A 13,944-nucleotide genomic window follows, 5' to 3' on the forward strand; every position below is an offset into this window, starting at 1 on the left:
CCGTTTCCCCCCCCCCCCAACCCAGGTAGGTACCTGCTACTCATTTCTGTTAGAGGCTGAGTCGACCTCAGGGTTATAGTGTCGCTGGAAGAATTGGTTCAATTTAAAAATTTACCTCATTGGGAATCAAACCCACGACTTTGTGGCTTGTAGCATAGTGCCTCAACCAACTACGCTACCGCGTGCCCCCAATACGTAACGTCAACTAAAAATAATGGGATTTTCTCGGAAAATATAATAATTTAACCAAACAGCATAAGACAGAACGACATCTCTTTGTAAATATGTGCCTGTTGCCAATTTTCTACCTGGTTTTATCTAACCTTGCATCAAGAAAACCAATTTTGTTTGTCAGAGTCCCTTGAAATCTTGCCCTACCTTGTTCAAACAGTGACGTGTATATCCAACAGGCCTGTGTCCTACCTGTCCAGTCGACCAGAGATAGTAGATCAAAGAGACAAGTGTTTTGACACCGACATGTAGCCCTGTAGGCTACACGGCCGATTTAATCCTGATTCAAATAGTAACGTCCGAATGCAAATAGAACTCTTAAAGCAGAACTTGATCCTGGTCTCATTCGGCTACATAAATACTCACATGTCACTACCCGCATTTAAAAATCTAATGATTGTAGATGAATATTGGTAGGTAGAGGTGCAAAATGTTCAAGTGGAGGTATAGCTCCACCACTCTTGGCCTGGGCACTAGATTGAGATGAGTGGTCAGCTTCACGTACTTACCTTCCTGTCATGGAGTTAAGGTGAGTCTATATCCCTTCTTTATCTCGGCGTTCGCTTTGAACTTAATCGTCTGATTTAACTGACATTTAGATGATCCGTTGCCTAGCAATGGACGTCTCTCTGATTTCACTATTCTGGCTTTCTGGCATCATGTCACATTATGCTACATCACAGTGACTATACAAATTTTCAAAACACTCGTATGTTCTGATGTAATCCAGACAGAGGCACGAACAGGTATCTTTAAGGAGAGGAAAGGAGGGGCGGATATGGTCACATAATCAAATTAGTCCTGGAAAAGATTTAGCCCTTTTATTATTTGGGGTCTGTATCGCACTTGTCAATCTGCCTTCAGACGTTCCTGAGCTTTTCGGTTTCGCTCGGTTTTCGGTCCATTTCACTTTCCTCAATTTTCACAGGATCAGCCGGTTCAGCAAACTGAAATCCCTTTCCTCCATTTTGAACCCTTTGATTCCTGATATAGAGTTGAGCCGTTAAAGATATCACTAACGCCGATGTAAGCCATGAAGTATCTTCTCGTGTAGTTTACGTTCGTGCTGTACAAACGACACAGCACGCACGTAAACTACACGACTAATAATAAGAACATAAAGTCAAGAGAAATAAACGACATCTCCCACCATCAGGAGGAAAACAACATGACCCAATGTTGGCTCACGATATTTTAACATAATAACTAATTTTTTTACATACAAAAGAAAAATTTTAATACAATTTTAAATACATTGGGAGGCTACTGTATGAAAAAGTGAACACCATATCGCGTGCAGTGGAAAATCCTAATCAGAATACCCAGCAAATACGCTTAAATAAACAGCATCATACGTAAGTCTACTCTTCAAGAAGCGCCATCTTGAATGCCTGGGACAAACACCAAAACCAACCGTGAAAATAACAAAATTTATATATTGAGCATTATTCATAGCTTAAGTGCATATTGTTAAAACATCTTATGTGGCAGGGTTTCCTGCTCGTAGTGGTGCACCTCTGAGGATGATTCTTTTGAATCGAAACATGTAAGGTGAATTGTATGTCACACTGGACTGAAAATTATTCACTTTGTAATTGATAGTGTGACGGACCAGAATGAGACAAATTCAAAGCTAATAGTGTTGTTGATGCCGGTCACGGTAGCCAAGCGATTTAAGGCATATACTGTCTTCGTTCGCTCGGAAGCCGGGATCGTGGGTTCGAATCCCTTACAAAGCATGGATGTTTGGTAGGTGTATGTGTTTATTCTGTGTTTGTGTTGTCCTATGTTTAGGTAGAGGCCTTGCGACGAGCTGATCACTCGTCCAAGCTAGTTAACTAACTAACCAACCAACCAACCAACCAACTAACTGACTAACTTCATGGAGTTACATACTTGAGAAGCCGCCAGTTGCTCAACTACTCAAGAATATCCAAACATTTTATGTTCATTACCGTGCTCATAAAAGCCCTCCTCTTGTCCCTACTCTGAGCCAGACGAGTCCAGTCCATACCGCCCCATTTTATCTCTCTAAGATCCATTTTAATATTATACACCCACCTACTTATAATTCTTCTTAGTAACCGCTTTCCAGGGACCGTGCCATAGCTCAAGCGGTTAGTAGCTGGATTCCCACAGCGGAGGCCCAGGTTCGATCTCGGTTCTGGTCAAGTGAAATTTGTGGTGAACAAAGTGGCGCTGGGGCAGGTTTTCTCCGAGTACTTCGGTTTCCCCTGCCAATCTTCATTCAACGAATTGCTCCACAATCACCCTCACCTATCATCTGGGGCTGGTACAATAGGCCAGAAGTGGCCGCAGTACAAGGGACTTAGTCCCACCCCACTAGCAATAAAGAAAAACAAAAACTCTTTCCTTCTCGCTTTCCCACCAAAACCATACATGTATTTCTCTTCGCCTCCATGCGTGGTACATGCCCTGCCAATCTCGGCCTCCTTGACTTGATCATTCTAACTGCAGTCCAAGCTCATATAAACTTTTTCTGTCAAAATATTCGTCTGAGAACCCTGTTTTAAGAAAAGCATGACAGCATAAGGTTGTGCTCTCTACACAGAATTCGTGATGTGATAATTCTGATCGAGAATCCAGCAGGTTAAACACGCGGTAGAGGTGCCAGTTTGGGAAAGTTGACTGGTTGTAGTTCGCTGTTAAATCTTGTTTCCCAGTGGGATTAAAGAGGGCACAAAAGGGCACAGTATTCACAGCATACCATCCGCAAGAAGTGGCACATCCACTCGGTATGCACCTTATCTCAGTTCCCCTTTGTGACGATCTGCCTGCGCGATCAGAATCCGAGATCAGCAGCACACAAATGTTCACCTTTCGGATTCCCCATCTATTTGTCACGTGGTCGAAACATTTTGAGAAATTTTAGTAGCAAACAGAATAAGAGAATTCAAGAAAGTCGGTAAACCGCAACCTTTAAAGAAAGAAAGGACATTTGATAAAGTTTTCAAGTGTCTCTTTGTGTCGTTGTTATTCTAGATCTCACTCAATGAGACGCAATAATATGGCGAATCGGAAAGCGTGTTTCCTTTCCATATAACGAAGTCAGTGTGTAGATGTAGGAAAGAGAATATTGTTTGGAACATTCGTTTCTCATACTTTCCAAGATGAAGATCTTGGACTCTGAGGCTGACAAGCTTCGAGAATAATACTAGACCTTTGTGTGGCACTTGACCCGTGAAGGTAGATTTATTTTGATATAGAAAGGAGATTAAAGAACCTATTGAAATGTAGGTAGAAAAGTTGCTCGAATTTTCTGTCTGATCGGGATTGATTTCATTTTAGAAGCATTATAGACGAGACTCATTTTTTCGAAGCAAGCAACTGCCATGTATGTGCCCTAGCGGTTTCTAACAAATCAATTTTCCATCAATTCTACTGTCTTATACTGTGCCTTTAATTTTTTCGGTAATATATATTTTACTGAGAGCCGGGAGTATCTCAGTCGCTACAGCACGAGGTTACGAGCAGGACGGTGAGGATTCGATTCCTGGCAGAGGAAGTTTTTCTCTACAGCATAACCTCCAGATGGGCTGTGGGGTTCACTCAGCCTCCTTTCTAATGGGCACCGGGGCAGATCACAGAGGGTAAAGTGGCCGGAAAACGAAGCTGATAAATCACCTCCATCTAGTGCCGAGCTTAATAATGGTGCAGCTATACCTCCACTCTTCCAATACACCTTCAAGCATAGTGCATAATTAATTAAGGACAGGGACAACTTTTGTCTTTTTTCACCTTCATATAATTTATTTATTCTTGGGTTCTGTAGTACCGATGTTTCAGTTCCGCAACTGATAAGCCTGAGTTAGCGATATGCGAAAATGATCTTGAATTACAAGTACTAGGAGCCGGATAGCGCAGCCAGTATAGCGACTGGCTACGGGCTTGACGACCGAGCGGACAGAGTTCGAGTCCCTGTAGGATCAGGAATTTTCTTTTCTCCATGTCGTTTAGACCGGCTGTCGAGTACACCCAACTTCCTATCCAATGAGGGATCTTTCCCCGTGTGTCAAGCGGACGGGGCCTGAAACTGACCACTCACCTTCAGCTATTACCGAGGTCAAGAAAATGTGGATCTATACATCCACTCAACTATACACCTTCATGGCGTAGTGCTTAATTAGTTAAGCACAGTGACAATTTTTATTATAATTACAAAGGATGTGAAAGGAGAGAGGTGAAACTTCTTTGAATGTATTTATTTGGAGAGACTGACTGAAATCGTGAGAATCTCCAGCCAGCACACGTGATAACCGACCGAGATGCTGTCTGGGTTTCCCCTCAGTTCAGTTATAGAGTGTTCCTCTTACACCAATATTAAAATGCTCCTTCTTTGGACTTGGGCGATTCTTACTCTGAGACGGAGGGCTACTTCTTATCCATTCATCTTGTGGTAACATTCCAGCTGGAGATGAAGTTGTTTTGAGGGATAGGTCGTTTCTGGCTGTTCAGTGCCTGTTTGTGGTCAATGATTTTCCGGACAGTGGCTATTTCCACTTGCAAGTGTTTCTGAGATGCTATCGTCCACTTGTCGCCAACGAGTCGCGATCTTTCAGATGGAAGGACAGCTGAGCTGTTGCAGCAGACCTGATGCTGATTTTATCGGGCTAGCTAGGATGGATATAGGTGCCCCTCTGTCAATATGAATAACAGGGGTTCATATTACTGTGGTCTGCAGGTTGTATAAATTTGGTTCTTAAACAACAGACCTAAGACGGATTTGTTGCCAGTAAAAATGATCATACTAGTGTGACCCAGTGTAAACCTCGATGTCACTGTCATCTAGGACATAGTCTGAAGTTCATGTACTCTTGCAGTCCAGGAGACAGAGACCTCTGTAGTCACGGCTGAGAGAACCACAAATACGTATAATAAAGTTGTACCTAGATTATGTTAATTTTACTAGCGTGAATCAGCCTTCTCTTCACCTTCCTTCAACGTAACATCTTTCCGTTATCTACTTTACGTATTTTCAGATCTGTTTTTAAAGCATCATCAGGCTCAAATTTATAAACTCAATACCTTTTATAACCTTACTGCTCTCTGTTCCTTTGAAAATTTCATTCGTAATATTCTTATTAATCATTAATTTGTGCTATAACTGTTATTTTGCCGGTCATGGTAGCCGAGCGGTCTAAGGCATGCACTGTCTTCTCTCGCTCGGAAGCCGGGATCGTGGGTTCGAATCTCACTCACGGCATGGATGTTTGTGTGCGTTTTTCTGTGTTTATGTACAGGTAGAGGCCTTGCGACGAGCTGATCACTCGCCCAAGGAGTCCTACCGAATGTGTAAGATCTAGAAAAACCGAAGTGAGACGCAGAGTTTCGTGGAGGTGAGCCTAGCCCCAAATTGGGGCTGTAGCGTCACAGGGAAAAAAAACTTATTTTAAAAGAGTTAATTGTATATATTAATGTATTATTATTTGTCTCTATTATTTTCATGCACTGTTTCCTCAATTTGTATTTGTTACCCGTAATGATTGGAAGAGGGATGGTGCAGTCGGTAAAGTGGCTGCCTACGGGCTCAACAGCCGAGGTTTTGAAGTTCCAGTCCCGGTAAGGGCAAGATTTTTCTCCTCTGCACAACGTCCAGACAGGTTCTGGGCCCCAGCCTCCTATTCAATGGATACAGGGGGCTCTTCGCCCGGGGGTAAAGTGGCTGGGGCTTGAAGCTCTACACTCCCAACCAGTGCCGACGTCAATAGCATACATGGATCTATACTTCACTTCCCCATACATCTTCATGGCGTAGTGCTTAATTAGTTAAATATAGAGACTACTTTGCCTTTTACCTTAAATATATTGATTAAACGTGATATATTACACTCCCCAATCATATATTTCTTGCTCAGTCCTGAGCACATAGCCCTTTATTTATTCGCCCAATAACTCCGTCTGTCTTCACCTCTGTTGTCTAATTAAGCTGACCTAGCTCTCGCCATTACACCAATTCCTAAATTTTCCCTTATTTTTCTTTAGTTTGATCCTTTTTTGCACCTCAGCCTGTCTTTTTGGAAGTTAAGTGCAGCAATATTAACTCTATGTGTTCTGTTAGTTTGCCTCGCACTGGCATTTGTTCTTTGCATTGATGAGTAAAAGATATAAAACAAATCGAAGAAAGGGAAAACTTTTATAGATTTACATTAAAAGAAAGCTCACGAACAGAGACATCGAAACGTAATTGGGAGAATATCTAAAACTATCGTATTAACTAGAAGTTCTGGGAAGAACTAGTCGCCTACTTTCCTTTGATACTACATGAACAGCATAGAAGAACACGCGCCCAACAATTGTTCTGTTGTTGCTTGTATATTTATTACCGCGATAACGTTTGTTCCAAGCCGTTGCCAAGCAACGATAGGAGGATACAAAGACTGATGGGAGGGATTTATGAAGTACACCGCTCAAAAGAGTTCTGTTGCCATGATATACATTCCAGGTTTCATAAAGATTGGTTCAGGCATTCTAATGTTGATAGAGGGGGATACACGGTCACACAGATACACAGACACACAGACAGCATGGTAATCACATAAACCTACTTTCATTTTTAAAAATAAGGAATTAAGTTAAAATTTGGGTACGATGTGGATGGAATTAAATTAGGATAGGTCCAACAGCGGGGTTCTGTCTACTAACGAACCTTCCATTTTCGTAACAATAGAATAAATTGGCATCGACTGTGGATACCAGCGCTTTACACCTCGATCGGCTATCTGTTGAAGTTCATGGAAGCCAGTTTCTCATCTCTCCTTCTGTTACCTTTATATGGAAGGATCTGAATACGGCGAACAATGCGCAGGTTTATTCACGATGGGAGCCCACGCCACAAGAATCAGCTACTAATTCATTAATTAATTATGAAGGGACAAATTTTCGCAGTATTACTATAAGGGATGTTCAATAGAAATCCGCCTAAGGACGATTGTCCGTAATCTGTTTGGTCCAGACATACAAAGCCCCCGTAATCATGACATGTGCGCCCCATTGAGTCATCAGGCACTGAATACTTTCCTCGCTTTCTGGTGCTGCAAGCGGTGAACAGCAACAGGCAACCCTCGGCCTCGTGTCTCTATGAGCGCCCGCTGGATAGCTTCTTGCGAGGCACCAACATAAAAAGCGTGCGTAAGCGGTGATCCATGAACACGATACTTTGCCAGCAGATGTCTGGACATTGGGTTTATTATAAAGGGGAAACCTTGATATCAACAATACATGCGTGGATTTGAGGCTGGTCGGAATAGCGACTGGCTAAGGACTGGACGACAGAGAGGTCGGAGTTCGAGTCCCGGCAAAGTAAAGAATTTTCTCTTCTCTACGTCGTCTAGACCGGTTCTAAAGTGCACCCAACCTCCTATACAATAGGTACAGAGGGCTTTTCCCAGGGGATAAAGCGGTCAAAGCGCGAAGCTAACCACTCACTTCCAACTAGTGCCGAGGTCGAGAAAGTGTGGATCTTTACATCAACTTTTCTATACGCCTTCATGGCATAGTGTTTAATTAGTAAAGCAAAGAAACAATTTTACCTTTACCTGGTTTATAACGGTGATATCTGTAGGTACTGGTAACACCACGAAAATATTCCTTTGCGCCCGCTTTCGAATTCAGGTGTAACATCTGTTGTTTCATTTTAAGGTAAGTTGACTTGAAACACAGAGTGTAACAGGAAGCTGGTAATTGTTACATAATGAGTAGCTGAATATATAATTTCTACGCGGTAGCGTACTTGGTTGAGACACTATGCTACAAGCCGGAAGGTCGAGGGTTCAAGTCTCAATGAGGTCAATGAATTGTTTTCAATTGACCTAATCCTTCCAGCCGCGCTATGGCCATGGGGTCGACTCAGCCTCTAACAGAAATGAGTACCAGGAATCTTCCTGGGGTGTAAAGGGGGGCCGGCGCGTAAGGCTGACAACCTCACTGCCATCTATGAGCCGATTGTCTAGATAATGTAGGAACCTCAACATCTCACAACCCTATGGGCCTCCACGGCCTGTTACAGGGATACCTCCACTTACTTATTTACTCCTCAGCGAATATTATTAGAGTAACAAGACGAATGAAGACAAGCTGGGCGGGACATGTAACACGTATGAATTATATGAGAATTTTAGGCAGTACATTGGTTTACATAGATTATTAGTTCGTAAGAAAATTAATCACCGGTCACAGTAGCCGACCGGTCTAAGGCATGTACTGTCTTCGCTCGCTTGGAAACCGGGATCGTGGGTTCGAATCCCACTCAGGGCATGGATGTTTAGTTTGTGTGTGTGTGTGTGTATTTTTCTGTGTCTGTGTACAGGTAGAGGCCTTCCGACGAGCTGATCACCCGCCCAAGGGGTCCTACCGAATGTGTTAGATCTAGAAAAACCGAAGTGAAAGGAGAAGTTCATGAAGGTAGGCCTAGACCCACTGGGGCTGTAGTACCAAGGGGGAAAAAAAGCAAATTAATCAGCTCATTAAGTCATAAGCAGTTTCAAGTTGGCATCATCTCTCAGTTACTGCATTTGGGACTACTCCCGACCTTCATATATCGCATCCGAGGGACTCATTTCCGTGCTGAAGCTTCACGTGTACATCTGTCCGTAAACAGAGTGGCTCGGACAATATTTGGACATGTCAGAGTGGGGGGACAACTTGTGTAGGGCTCGTAGCCTCTACTGCAGTCAATTGACCGTGGTAAACCGCAAGCAAACACTGCGCTTTGTATCCTGTTCCTCCTCCTCAGTTACAGCTGTGTCCTTCTCATGTCCTTCCGTACTCTTATTAAGATGGATTTCTGATCGCTATAAAATGTCGGGATCAGGGAGGATCAAAATTGCAAACTGCATGACCTCAGTGAGTGAGACGGTCCCTTTCGAAAATTTTGTTTCTTCTGGTCCTTCTTTCCTTTTCCCGTTTTTATTTCTTTATTCGGGAACCGGGTTAGCTCAGTCGGTATAGGGACTAGACTAGGGGCTGGATGGCTTGCGGTCCCATTCCCAGCGGAGGCAAGAGATTTTTTTTTCTCCATAGCATCCAGGCCCAGCGCGACTCCTATCCAGTGGCTACCGGGGACTTTATCCCCTGGAGTAAAGGGGCGGGAGCGTGAAGCAGCCAACAAACCTTCACATATTGCCGAGATCAAGTATTCGAAGTGAACAGGCTCTCCATCCCAACATAAACGTACGCCTAACAAATGCATTGATATAATCCGATGGGTGTATGATGCTGTACCTCCACTCCTCCATATGCCTTCATGGAATAGTGCTTAATTATTTAATTAAGAACAGGAATAACTTTACCTGCGGGTCACAGTGGCTGCGAGGTCTAATGCACGAAACGTCTTTCTCTCTCGAACACTGGACTCGTGGGTTCGAATTCCACTCGAAACACGTGTCTGTAGATATTTCTTTTGTTTTTCTGTATAGGTAGCTGCCTTAAAACAGGGCTGATCCCCTGTCTAAGGAGTCCTACTGACTCTCTGTAAGAACCATAGTTCCAGATTAATTCTGAGGGGAAATCAGGCCATAGGGGCCTAATCCTTCAATATAGAAGAAAGAAACTTTACTTTCACCTCGCCTTCATTTCTTTAATTTTCTTTTCTTTCCATCTTTTTTTTTCTCCTTGAATTTGGTAGTTTTGTTATGATGATCTCTATCGGGGTTTGATTCCCGGAAGAGGCGACACGTTTCTCTGTTCACCTCAGCACCCAGACCGCCCCTGGGCGCCACCCAGCCTTATATCAAATGAGTACTGGAGGGTTCTTTGTCCAGAAGTGAAGCCGCTGGAGCCGTGGACTTCCGTCTAATACAGAGGTTAAGAATCCGTACATCTGCATCTCTAGTTTCCCTTGCGTCTTCTGAGCGTCCTGCTTTATTAATTTTCTCCACTTTCTTGCACAACATTGCGACAGAGAGTAACAGGCGCCCCCTTAATCTGCATACGCGATGGACACGGCAACAACTGGACTATTTATTGCTGTCCTCTTCCCCTTAATATGCTTTCACAATTCTCTCTCTCTTCCAGTTCTCACACACTCCAAATAATTTGATGTACTGCACCCACCGAACACCGGACCGAGTCTCGTGGTCGAGCGGGTAGCAGCATGCTTCATTTGTATACGGGACGGACCCGATGTCGAATCTCAGCTCGGGGACAGGCTATCCTGACAGAAGGTTTTCGTAGTTTTCCCCAGTCAGAAAAGGCAATGCCGGGGAAGTACCTGAAATTGGGCCACGGCCCCCTAATCATTAGTCATTTTACAATTAGACGCTATAAAAGCTGAGCAACTATCTAACTCTATGGGGCTGAGATCTTCTTGAGAAGCCATCAGTTGCTCAGCTACTCAACAATTCCACAATATTTTATGGAAACCGTGGTTCATTACCATGTTCGCAAAAGTCCGCCTCTGGACCCTATTCTGAGTCATATGGACCCAGTCCATACCACTTCATACTGTTTCTCTAAGACCGGTTTCATATTACATTTTCATCTACGTCTAGGTCTTCCTAGTGGTCTCTTCACCACTAAAACCATGTACGGATTCCTTCCATATGCCGTAAGTGCTACATGTCCTACCCATCATATTCTCTTTGACTCGATCGTTCTAACTATATTTGGAGGAGAGTAAAAATTGTTAACCTTCTTCATTGGTAGTATTGTGGTAGGATGTCCTTATTGTTGTGTTTTGTGTATTGTGTTTTGTTTGAACGTGTTGTCACTTAGTGTAATGTGTGTTACTTGTCTGTTGTGTCCTATTGTGTACTACTGCCACCGGGCTAAAACCCAATTGCAGTATAATAAATAATATATAATTAACCATTGGAGCCGTGGTAGCGTAGTCGGTATAGCAACTGGCTACGGGCCAGACGACTGAGGAGTCGGAATTCGAGTCCCGGTAGGATCAGTAGTTCTCTCTTCTTCAAATCGCCGAGACCACCTCTGCGGTACACCCAACATTCTATCCAATTGGTAACGGGGGCTCTTTCCCCGGGGGCAAACCGTCAGGGGCGTGAAGCTGACCATACATCTCCATCTAGTGCCGAAGTCAAGAAAATGTGGATCTATACATTCACTCCTCCTTACGCCTTCATGGCGTAGTGCTTACTTCGTTGAGCACAGGGACAATTTTACGTTTTTACCTTAAGTAAATCATACATAATTAAAAAACAAACACCGACCACAACACTGAAGTTGTTATTATTTACTTGCAGGATACTTGCGCCGATCACAGGGGCTGTGCGGTCTAAGGCGTGACCCGTTTTCGCCGCTCGAACGCCGGGATCGTTGGTTGGAATCCCACTCAAGGCATGGATGTCTGTGTATTTATGCTGTCCTTGTGTTGTTTTGTGTGAAGGTAGCGACCTTGCGACGGGCTGATCCCCCGTCCAAGGAGTCCTGCCGACTTTGTACAGGATTAAGGAACTGAAAAAGTGGTCACGGCCCAACAGAAGGCTGTAGAGCCCCGGGGAGAGAGAGAGAGAGAAGTTATTTAACGATTTCCTCAGTATTTTTTTATTGCTAGTGGGGTGGGACTAAGTTCCTTGTACTGCGGCCACTTCTGTCCTATCGTACCAGCCCCAGATGATAGGTGAGGGTGATTGTGGAGCAATTGGTGGAATGAAGATTGGCAGGGGAAACCGAAGTACTCGGAGAAAACCTGCCCCAGCGCCACTTTGTCCACCACAAATCCCACTTGACCAGACCCGGGATCGAACCCGGGCCGCCGCGTTTCCCTCAGTAGCTAGAATATATAGCGTCGGCCTCGGAAGTAGTAAAATTGCAATGACGTAATTTGTACTCCCCTGGATAAGGAATTTCCAGCCACCAGAGACTAACAGCTGTAGTACACACATTGCTCTAGACGCAAGTAAGTCCCTCAGTCTACAGAGAAATGTGTTTGCACTTCGCCGCGATTTTGGGTTGCATTATACCACTGATTCAACACAGCGGGTCTCCCCCGCGACATCGGACTCTGAGCGGGTGCGTATTCTGACATTTCTTCTGTTCGTAACTGGACATGTTTGTTCCGAGGATTTAAACGTGTCAGTCCGTGTTTGGCTTCTAGCCATTGAGAAATTCTTTGCTACAAGATTCTACCTAGTTCTATCTGCATTTGTTGATTTCAAGTCATCAGATACTGCAGTGTGTATCCCTGAAGCCAACAGACATGATACATTAGAACGTATTGCCTAAGGGTTGGAGATATATAGCCAAAACTCATTTATTTATTTTTGCAGCAAGCAAAATGGGAGCAGAGTTTGCAGCCGTGGGACTGTAGGCAAGTCCAAACTGTTCATCTGCGCACCCGTAAGTTAAGAAAACGAAGGAAATTTCTAAAGAAGCTGAGAAAATTTATAGGTAAAGTACTGTAACTAAAATTTTGCAACAAATACCCCTTAATTTAATCAATTTTTTATTTCTAAATGCTAACTCAACAGATGCAAGTGGATATTATAGAGTGTGCACAATCAAATAAATATAAAGTCAAGAACACAACACAAAAACATGGGAAAAAAATATTTACATATTGTAACGTGGATTGCGCAACGGGAAGTAGTGGTCACGGGAACTCTGCGGTCTCGCGAGTGATGTCACATACCCCCTACCCCTTCCATTATTACCCAACGCTCGGTAAAAACTCCGTCACCTCCCGCGGTGACGTAACAGGGGACACCGCGGTTACTAGGCAGCAATAAACAATTCTCGGCAGCGTTCCTCAGCAAAGCCTGTAAACACGACGTTACGCAACAGTGGTAGCTATCGCGTAACTGTTTTCTGTGTTGTCAGTGAGGAAGCTACTAGAGTAGTGAGTAGTGAGTACTGAACCAGTTACTAGAGAGAGGAGTAACCAGTCAGTTGCAGTCTAGCATTCGCCGAGTCGAGTTGTATCGAGTGAATGGAAATGACTACAGGAGAAATATTTGTGATACTGCAGATGGCAGTAGTGGTGTAATTGTGAGAGCGAGTGTTCAATAAATTCGCTATATCCAATACGGCGTGAAGTTATTTGTCGCGTGACATACACCCAACACGTGCCAATATTATATTATTTACATAATATATAAGGCATTCTACTGCTTGCTATATGCAGGAAAAACATAATTTTTTTAATGACAGTGGATGCAACAAAATACATTTACTGCTTATTAATCTAATTAACCAGAAGTTAGATACTAATGAAATGATTGTCTACAATATTGGTTTTACTACATATTTCATTTGCGACTATTTATTTGCAGGCTTAATTAGTGACCAATGGACACTTTCAAATCAGCAGAGTAAAGAAAAGTGCACACACAAACAAAAGACAAAACAAGGCAATTATTATCATTTAAATAATTCAAGTAAATTATTTATTATTTATATGTCGAGTCCAACAGCTACAAGACCAATGCAGTTTGTGTTGGCACAGCTCAGGTACCAGGAATTACATTACAAAAGAAAATTATAGAAACAACAGCAACGAGGGTATTTTCGGAAACAGCATATTGGAAAAATTGTTACTACTACCACTACTAACTCCGTGGCTTTAGCCCGCAAGCGAAATATATCGACCGAGCGACCGCCGCTTGTAGGCGAAGTTAGTGCCAACTTTAGAGGATAGAGGGTGTCGCGTGGTCAGCGCAACGAATCCCCACGGCCGTTAATTTCGGTTTTATAGACCGGACTACTACTACTACAAATAATAATAATAACAATAATAAT

The 13,944-nt window shown here is 43.3% G+C and overlaps 1 long non-coding RNA gene across 1 annotated transcript in view; it reads left to right on the top strand.

Annotated features, from left to right (window-relative positions):
- LOC117282673 overlaps positions 1-11,518 on the top strand; it is a 245,500-nt gene extending 233,982 nt beyond the window's left edge. Inside the window, exon 4 of the long non-coding RNA XR_004513505.1 lies at positions 11,451-11,518. This is a non-coding gene — a long non-coding RNA (uncharacterized LOC117282673). The remainder of the gene's footprint in view (positions 1-11,450) is intronic.
- The last annotated feature ends 2,426 nt before the right edge of the window (positions 11,519-13,944 follow it).

This window comes from Cryptotermes secundus, unplaced genomic scaffold, assembly GCF_002891405.2.
Source record: "Cryptotermes secundus unplaced genomic scaffold, Csec_1.0 scaffold70, whole genome shotgun sequence".
Taxonomy (NCBI): Eukaryota; Metazoa; Arthropoda; class Insecta; order Blattodea; family Kalotermitidae; genus Cryptotermes; species Cryptotermes secundus.